The 10,543-nt window shown below is 40.6% G+C and overlaps 1 pseudogene; it reads right to left on the minus strand.

Moving 5' to 3' along the window:
• Window positions 1-250: 250 nt before the first annotated feature.
• LOC124374395 lies at window positions 251-2,689 on the minus strand (annotated as a pseudogene).
• Window positions 2,690-10,543: the final 7,854 nt, after the last annotated feature.

A 10,543-nucleotide genomic window follows, 5' to 3' on the forward strand; every position in this document is an offset into this window, starting at 1 on the left:
ACTTCAACATATAGTCATGTTGGGTACAACCAACAAAATGATAACACTATTACAATAGGGCTTCTTAAATATAGCAATAAAAATTTCTCAACACAGAATCAGACTGGTGTGCGGCTAACAACAAGTTTTAAAAAATAAGGTCACTAATAAATATATATATAAATCAGAAAGACTTACCCAACGTTTTTTAAGAGGGTAGTCGTCAGGCACTAATATTTTTTGCTCTTAAATAGTAATTTCCCTGTTGAACTCTTAAGATGAGAGAAGATGTTTTCCTGACGAACTTTCAGTTCGTCCAGATCACCCTGTAACTGCTTCTTTAAGGCAAGGACCTCATTGTAGCAACAGGACAAAGGATTCTCATCAATAAAATTTCTTAGAAGTTTTGAGAACCTTTTAAAATCTGAAAAATAAACATAGAGTAGTATAGAGAACTTTCACATAATTAGTAAGTTATGCATTTGACAACTCATATTTATTGATATAATCTGGGATAAGAATATTACTTAGTCACACACTACATCACTACAAGCATAAAAAACTTCAAAATAAACAAACATAATAAAAATAGCCTTTTGAATAAAAAATAAGAATTAAAAAAAAACTTTAATGGCTGAAAAATGTGACACTAGGAAAAACCTGAGCCAAATGCAAAAGAACGATACAACAAATGTAGCAGTACAGCACCAGTACCACTACTACAAATAAACCACATGCACAACACTAATTTTGTGTGGTGTACTACAAACCGCCACACATAAAATAGTGATAAAATGTTTTTAAAACCAAGTGGTAAAGACAGTTTAAACACAAAAGAAAAGAATCTACACAGATCCTAGTTTTATTTATTATCTGATAGGTTTTTTTACTACGTTATTCATGTATGTAATATACAATACGGGATTACAACAAACTACCAGAATAAAATTTTTGTACTAAAATCTATAAACTACCATTCCTATGAATAATATTACCAGTTACTTGCTTTTTTAATAATAACACGACACAAAATAACGTGTTTTTACAAATTAAATAAGTACATTTTCATACTAAAATAAAAGATTACATTCTATAAAGATATAATTCTGTGACACTGGCCTTTCTCTGGAAGTATTTGCAAACCCAACAGTTTAAATTTAATGTACTAAATTTATCTATTACTCGGAGATGTGACTAAGTTATCCATTGAGATTATTCTGTACCTGTGGTTTTCCCAAGTATTTTTTTGCTTCCTCTTCACAAACAGTTTGTAACTTTCGCTAACAGCTGATTCCACCAATGTTTTTGACTTCAACTCAATCAGGAGAGGTTGATGCTGGGTAGTCCTCAGGGAATTGGATGCAGATAACCAGCTGTTTGAATTGAGTTCTTCTGCAGCAAAAAATCACAAAATGAATAGTTTATACTAAATCTCAAATACAGCATAGGTCGTTAACTTCTTTCATGAACTTTGCTAAAGCACTGTGTGACACATTCAACGCTCAATATATATCTAACTTACCAAATTGGTTTGTATTGAATGCGAATTGAAAAATTTACTGCTATATATTGAATTGTTGAAATCACGTTACAATATACATAGGGACAGATGCGTGACGCGCATATGCATGTTGCCTCTTTTTGTTGGTCTAATTTGTAGCACGACGTTCTTCTTATTAAGACCTTTAAAATGGTACGCACATCAACGTATGCTTACTTTTACGATTTTCAAACCGACACCCTTACGGGCCATCCCTCTGAGATGGCGAAGAGCTCCTGATAGCATCAAAAAGTTCAATTTTAAGCCCTGTCACTGTAAAACATTTTGTTTGTAAGTTTTCGAGTACAAAAGAAATTAAGAACAGTTTCAAGACTTTTCAGTAGTATATATGTGTGTACTTATATAGCCTATGTGATAATATTCATATTTTGCTTTCTTATAATGCATTTAAAACGCTTTTAAAAACATAATTCGGTGAAGTTTTAAAACCATGTCTCCAATATGACTCAAGCTATACGATTTGTAAAACCAACCAAGAACACGAATTCCACTGCTTAACAACACCATTCAAAATTATCATGTAAATGGGTTAAAACGATCCAGAAAAGGAGTTGAATGAAGAAACTAATATAAAAAACATTTGAAACATGGTTAGAAAATAAGTAGTTTGGTGCGTAATGGCATTTACAATCCACAAAACTTGATAAACATGACAATATGAACAAATCTCAGTATCTTGTACACTTACTATACATCGTGAAAACTACTTAATAAAACAATGTGGTTAAAGTGTTTAGTTAAAGCCTGTTTAAATTTTAACAAAACATTTAGTGAGTTATTTCAAATGGAAGTAAATATACTTTAAAATAGCTCATTATCACTTTTAAGAGTTTAAAATACTATTCTTGATTTTTTACCATGAAAAATATATTCACCGTAATTATACAATAAGATGAAATGATAGTCCTCCTTCAATTTCTGTTAAAAAAAAACTAAAAAACAGATATTACTGGTCAACAAGATTTGCACATGATGTCAAATTTACTGTTTAAAGAATACAAAGTGGGATTTAATTTTTTATACTTACTTTATTTCGACACGAACCATAGATCGAACACAAGAAATGAGTCTACTGCCAGCAATGAGATGTTCACAGAGTTTACGGACTTCTTCAAGTTCATCTTCAATCAAGCCCATCGACTACCTTAAACAAAAAAAATTAGCCAAAGTGGATTTTTTTCACTATATTTTGTAGTTGTTGGAAATTGTTGATGGTGCATATTATTCACTAATGAAAAAATTGAAGTTCCTAGATCAACTCAAGGAATAAAACAAAATTTAGAAACTGAGTATCTTTATATTATATTCATTAATATTGTTTAGCCCAATCTCCTAAAACGATAACAAATTGGAAAAACTGTAACGAGATGAAATCTTTAGTAACTTATCAAGTTGTAATGCTTACAATCTTAAAATGTGTTTAAGTTGGTACAGATGACTTAAGTTAACTATTAAATAAATAATCATCGATCGGTGTAATTATGCAACAATTTACAACATCGTTACCATGAGGCTCTTGCACTGTACAACCGCAAGGTTCGTACGGCTAAGAGGTTAGCCTGGAAGAAGCTCTGCACAGATATTGACAGTGTGCAGGGCTGCAAAAGCTATTGGCAAAGAATCCCATCTCGCCGCTTGGTAGTCTCAAGGACGATCAAGGTGTTTTACATTACTGAGCCGGAAGGAGTTCTGAAAAGTTATGATGGGAACACACTTCCCGGACTGTATTGTTCATGAGGGTGAACAACTCACCCGAAAGTGAGGGGAGACATGCGGGTCGCGCCACCCATTCGCAGTGGAGTCTGGCGCACCGTATTTGTTACCTTCAGTAGGATTGAGTGGGCTATTAACTCATTCAGTCCTTACAAGGCTCCTGGGGGCGACGGGGTGAGACCGGTTTGCTTGCAGCGGGGATTGGACATTCTCCTTCCACAGCTGTGCAGACTGTTCAGGGAGCCATCCGTGGCTCTCAGGTACATCCCACTATCCTGGAGAGTGTCCAGAGTGGTGTTCATACATGCACTACCGAAGCAGGGGAGGGCGGGCATGGATCGGTCCGAAGTCTTTCAGGCCGATATGCCTGTCCTCCTTCCTTCTCAAAACCATGGAGAAAATGGTTGCCAGGTTTGTTTGGGAGGGAGCTCTTCTGGAGCGACCTTTGCATCCTAACCAGCATGCCTACACTCCAGGAAGTCATGCGACTCGGCCCTGCATCAATTGGTATGCAGGATTGAGAAGACGCTGGCGGCAAAAGAGGTAGCTATAGGGAGTCTTTATAGACATTGAAGATGCCTTTGATAATAACAGCCACTCAGGCGATTATCAATGCGGTCTAGGGACGTGGCGTTGATGGTCAGGTGTGTGACTGGATAGGGGCCTTGCTCACGGACAGGGTTGTTGTTTCAACCCTCATGGGAGCAAGTGTTAGTGCGAAGGCTACGAGGGGCTGTCCGCAGGGCGGCGTCCTCTCTCCTCTTCCGTGGAACCTGGTTTGTGGATGACCTGCTAAAATTCTTTGAATAGCAGCGGTGTCTTTGCACAAGGGTACGCAGATGATATTGTGATTCTTGTGAGTGGCAAATTCAACACAACAATCACGGAACTGACCAATGCTGCTCTGAACATGGTGGGAAACTGGTGTGATAAGGTTGGCCTCACCGTCAACCCCACCAAGGCTGCCGTGGTTGCCTTTACCAGGAGGCGACAGATGGAGGGCATTGGTCCCTTTCTATTTAAAGGCTCACACCGTTTGAGCTGAAGCCTGAGGTCAAGTACCTGGGCGTGATCCTAGATAGGGTTCTAAACTGGGGACCTCATCTAGAAAGGGGTCATTGCCAGGGGTAAGTGGTCTCTAATGCAATGCAGACGTGTGATAGGTGGGCCCTGGGGACTGAAGCCGAGGCTCTTGTACTGGCTTTATGTTTCCGTGGTCAGACCTGCACTAATGTACGGAGCTGTCGTATGGTGGCCAAAAACGGAAGCCAAGACGGTGGTAGCACGTCTGGCAGGTATCCAAAGGATGGCCTGCCTCGCTATCACAGGGGCTTTTCCTAGTGCGCCAGGCGCGGGCTCTGGACTGTTAGTCTTAATCTCGCCCCCCTGGACATTGTCATTCGAGCTATGGCCAGGAAGAGTGCCTACTGTACTTCAGCAGACGGGACTCTGGTCGGGCTGCAGCGGTGGGCACTGCAGAAATTGGCACTCTGATACAGGAGGATGTTATGCACATGATCTCTGATCAGATGCCACAAAAGTTTTCCTTGACAAAACCCTTTAGGATTATTTTACCCTCAAGGGATGATTGGTCAGAGGGGAAGCAACCTCTTCCACCAGCGGAGCTCGAATGGTACACAGACGTGCTCCAAAACAAAAAGCGGCACAGACGCTGGAATTCTGGGAGTGAGACCATGTAGGGAGCTGGTGGTTCCTATGGGTCCGTATCCGACAGTCTTTCAAGCGGAGGTCGCAGCCATTATGGAATGTGCTCGTGAGAATCTTTGTCTGCGATATAGGGGCAAGACGATTAACATTTTCACGGACAGTCAGGCAGCGCTGATGGCGCTGGATTCTTGCGCAATCAAATCCAAACTGGTTTGGGAATTGCTATCAGACCGTTTCCTCCCTTGCCAGAATCAAACAATGTAACCGTTTGTTGGGTTCGTGGTCATGAGGGAATTCCTGGGAACGAAAGAGCTGATGCCCTGGCCAACCAGGGTTCAGCAACAATTATGACGGGCCCTCAACCATTCTGCGGTGTTCCAAGGTGTGAATCCTCTAGGGTTGTCCTCCGAAATGGATTCGCGCGGAGCATGGGAGAAGGTGGAGGTTGCATCTGGGTTTGAGAGTGAGTAGAATGGTATTACAGTCACCTTCCTCCAAGGTGGCTTCGGACCTTCTCTCATTAAACAGATCAATGTTCTTCTAAGGTCATTGGTCTCATTACGGGGCAGTGGTCACCTGAAGAAGCATCTACACAGAGTTGGCATCCTTCAGGAGGATCCGCTCTGTGGAAGGTGTAATGAGCAGGAGGAGACTGCTGAGCACCTGCTCTTTGATTGCCCCTGCAATAGCAAGAGAGCGGTAATGCCATCTTTGGTAGGTTGAACAGGGGTGGCGAGTTTTCCCAGGAGAACTTGATAGGTTGTTTTCGGCGGTTTGTTGAACTGCTGAAGTTGTAGACTGGTAGGCCTCATGGTGTTTCCTCCGGGTGCGCTAAAGGCCCTTGAGGCTTAAGAGCATGGCAGTAGGCCGCCCCAAGGAGAAAAAAAAAAAAAAACTCAATATAAAAAACCGGACCCGCTTTTTCATACGTACTCTACCCTTAGTTTCTTTCTATAAACTGAAGAATGGTGGCTCCTGCAGGCAGGACTGTTTGTAGTTTTTCAAATGGCTGCAGTATAATAAGCGCCCACCATCTCAATCAAATCATAATTATTGATTATAAATATTAATACTATTGAATTCAATATTTGACCCCAAGAAATTCTTAATTACTCATTGCCAGCTGTTTTTATTTCACTTACCTACTGAGTAAACTAGTGACGTTCTTGCCAGTTGTCATTTCATTTATGTAGTATGAGGCAAGAACAATGGCGATGAACATGCAGATATTGGCCTAAAATGTATTTTAAAATCCTGAGCAAAGTTTTAAATAGTTGCAAGATAAAGAGTAATGGAAATAAACATTAATGAAGAAATTTTCAAAAGGGAGAGAGAGAGGAGGTGGTACATTCCCTTTGGGAATTTGGCCAAAAAAATAAATGAAATGCTGATTCACTTATCCCATTAATTGTGAAACATAAAACCAGGATCAACGATCGTTTACGGATTTATGGAAGGCCTAAATCAAAAGGTTATGAGCATTTTACTGTAAACCACAGTACAATCTTAACTTCTGCAAACACTCAAACAATAGAATGTAATTTGAGAGGTACAAAGAAATCCATAATATTGGTCTAAGGAGTGGACTGCACTGCCAATCTTGCAGAATATATGTATTGACGAGAGAGAGAGAGAGAGAGAGAGAGAGAGAGAGAGAGAGAGAGAGAGAGAGAGAGAGAGAGAGAGAGAGAGAGAGAGAAAGGTCTTTATTTACAATCATTGAGATTGAAATGGCGTCAACTTAACAAACATTTTTAGTAATAGTCCAAATACTTGCTTTACAAAAATATTTCACTTGTTTTAACAGTTTGCCCAGTCTATGAATTCCTTCACACTGTAAAATGGACGTTGCAGCACACCAACTTCGGTAGAGTTTTTCCCCTTTAAAGAAATGGCTTTTGGATCAGATCCTCTATCCACCTCCTCCGGTAGCAGGTTTAAACAGCCCTGGCCCCAGCATACGTGTCGGGCTTTTCATTTCAAATCTTCTACTGTTGTGGGATGGAAGGAATGAAAAACTGTGTGGGCAAATCGGGTAGTGTGTGCTGATAGAATATCTTCTCCTACTAGGGTATACTCCTTTTTTGCGAGGGCTAAAACGAGTCACCTTCCAGGTATGCTATATATTTACAACTGTAAGAATTCTCCATCTTCTGAAAGGTTGCTCACCCCTGGCAGTCTCTCGTTTCCACTCCAAATCTGCCATAACTCTGAGTAGCTTTCTTTTGGGATTGGTGGAGACGGACACGTTTTCGAGATGAAGCTGGGAAGCTTGCCCGCCCACACTAGAGTAACTGCCATAATCCTCAGATGGACTTCTTCGAAGATGGAAAAGTATGTAATTTTAACGGCTTCAATGTTGTACTGAACAGACTTAACAACCAGTCTCAGGGCGAAGATACCCGCTGCTCAGAATCGTTGCACTGCATAAGAATGTTTATGGTGCTGAACCACCACGAATCAATTTGCCATCGATGGGACTGATACCGAGGTTGTTTGGTCGGTATTATCCTACCAATTGACAAGTCCAGAGAAACTCAGATGATGGTCATCTCTTTTTGAACCGCATGAACAAGCGGTTGTTTCGTCTTGGTTTTCCCATTTAAAGAACCAAATCATTCCCATTGCAGTAATCCATGTGCCAGACCAAGTGCGATATAAACCTTTGATTTCCAAATCCTCCGCAGAAATGCGTGGATGACTAAAAGGACAGATGTCGCTCCGTCCTGCATACAATAGATTGGTCTCTTAGTTGCAGAACTCTTCTGAGTGTTATTCTGGTAAAGTCGTAGGTAAACAGGATAAAGATTTCACAGGACCCAGCACGGACCCCTGTGGAACGCCTCTAGGGTAATGTGGGAGCTGGACTTGACTCGATACAAGAAGGTGATCGCTTTATTGTCTCGAAGTGCACTTCAGTTCAACTAAGTTGGTCCTCTGTCCTTGAAGGTAATATTGCTGAAGCCAGTTCCAAGCGGTGCTCCCCTGAATCTCCAAGCTCTACTGAGCTTAGCCAGGATTAGCTCATGAACCTAGGGCAATTCAAAAAGCCCTTGCTCCAGATCCAGGTAGACACCGGTCACCACTATGTCCCATCTCTCGAGCACTATCAATGATGTAGCTTCCACCAACTCCACTAAAGCTCAGTCTGAAGTTTGACTTCTTACTTAGGAATTAGCTCATGTTTTGTTCTTCTGAGTTTGTAATGGGAATGTCTTCTGTAGGTGTTCACGAGATCCGGCATATACGTATCCAAACAATTTCTCTATAACTTTTTGAAAAGGTAGAAGACCAGAGAAATCGGCCTGTAGTTTTTACCCAAATCATGCCTTGCTTCCTTGTTTGTGAAGGGGTAATCCACTTTTGAAGACTTCATCTTCTTAGGACCAAGACCACCAAGTCGGAGGCTCAAAGTTTTGACAACGGTGCAAGTAGCGGGCCTCAAGGCAGTTCCTTATTCACAGCCCCTCAACATTACAGAGGGAGAACTCTGATCTAGCCGCCGCTGGCGAAGTTTTGTTTCTTCATGTTTACGTATCTATTTTACTTAACACTCAACCTCGCCCTCCTTCGATGTTGGCATCAAAACTCTGTCAATGGGAAGGCTATGTTCAATGGTTTTACCCCGCTGGGAAGTTTGTGCTTGAGGAATCCAACCCTTGTCCCACCTCTGTTTCAACGTATCACTACCTCCGCCACTGATGTGTAAGAATTTGTTGAAACTACATTGGCACGTGCTCTTGAGGGACCTACTGGTCTCCACACCAATCGAGAAGACAAAGTGGATTCTCATCGTTTGAGTTGTTCTTTAGGAGTTTTTTCTCCCGTCTTTCGCTATTAATTGAACCAGGTTCCATAGTAGTGCTTTTTTGCCTTGTTATCTTGATTCCAGGGCGATAAAATTGGCCACTAGTCTTGCTTTCCTCAATGATTTTAGATTTAATAAATCATAGGGCTTTTTTTTAAGTCAGATGATCTTTTTTTTTTGTCCTTCCTTTGTCTGCCGTACCAGTTTAAAAAGCCAATTCTTTCTGTCGCTTGTATATGAACTCATTGTTATTTTATCATTTGACATTAGCTTCGTGGGATCATAAATGCCAGAGGTAATTGATTTTACGTGGTTTCTGTCTAGTATTACTAGGCTGGGAACATGGAGGTAGGTATCAAGGGCAGAAGGTTACAATGGCAAGAAAATTGTTATACGCGGTCATCCACGTCAATACAACACGATTTGAGTCACTTCTACTCACCCATGATTGAAGGTCGAGATGCATACCCTCAAATTTTCAATGAATTTATGCTGTTGATGTGAGCGACGAGTTGACAGGATTTGGGAAACATTTTTTTTTTATTGTCTAAAATTGAGGCTACACAGCTGGCCGGTGTGAGTCTGAGATTCCTGTTATGGAGGACCTGCACGTTGACAATCACCGATGTACTCTGTCAGGAGACACAGCACATGTTCTATGGAGGAGAAGGTTCTTCTTGAGTCACTCTAGTCGGGGGCCAGATCAATTCTTTCCATATGAAAACCTGCCAGTAGTTCATTCAGAAGAATCCCCTCTCTGGAATGTTTTGAGGCCATCGACATTAAAGTCACCAACAATGAAAAACCACATTTTTTTCTGTGATCTCCACTGTTTCCAGTATCGAAGACAGTGTCTTTAGGGTCAGCAAGTAAGCATCCTTATCGTTGTTTGGGGGACGATAGATGGCCCAAGAACCATGTAGATTTAGTTTTCCTATTGGAAGGACCATTAATGGAAATAGCAGAAACTTCGCAAACAAGAGGAGTGCTAAAGATATTCAATGTTTAATGTTGTTACTTCATCTTTGTATACGATTATGCTTATCTATTGCTATTATTCCTCCCTTTTGAAAATACCTTCTCTGCAGAACGATGTCACCAACTCATAAGTTTGATAAGGTCTCGTATTGGCCATGTCATCCCCATTTTTGCCCATGTTCCGAAATTACAATTACACTCCGAGAAACAAGCTCATGAAGGACAAATGGTCTAAATCTTTCTATTTTATTCTGTCATTTGGTCTGCATTTTGGTGAAAAAATCTTTAGATACTTATTTCGAGTTTTTCCTTTGCGGAATTCACAAAATGGTCTCCAGCGGGTTCGAGCGGGTTTCCATTTGTCTGGTTTCATGTGTCCGCTTCCCCTTAAAAAATCCTTTTTTTTTTTTCAAGCACTGACTGACCTTGTCATTCTCCTGAATACTTGATTGTATTGTTAATGATTTGGAATTTATTTGTGTGAGGGTGCTCTGGTTTTGGTCTAAGCCCTCATCAGGAAATCATCAATATTTTGCATTATAAGAAATCTTGAATAGATTTCCCCATCGTTCAGAAAGTATGGCAAACTAAATACGGTGGTTTCCGTTTCAGCATTCAGCAGCCGAAGAATTTGGTAGTAGATGTGTTGGATTCAGAAAATTGTAAGGATCACAGTTCAGGTTCTGACTTACAGGTATATTAGTTGGTGTTGAAGGGATTGTGTTCTTCGATCACAGTAATCTCTATCTTCAAGAAGTTGATATTTGGGTTATTTTCAAACTGTTAATATACCTTTGATAGGTCATCCGACAAAGTCAGGAAGCCAAAAACATTTT

This window comes from Homalodisca vitripennis, unplaced genomic scaffold, assembly GCF_021130785.1.
Source record: "Homalodisca vitripennis isolate AUS2020 unplaced genomic scaffold, UT_GWSS_2.1 ScUCBcl_8227;HRSCAF=16250, whole genome shotgun sequence".
NCBI classification, from domain to species: Eukaryota; Metazoa; Arthropoda; class Insecta; order Hemiptera; family Cicadellidae; genus Homalodisca; species Homalodisca vitripennis.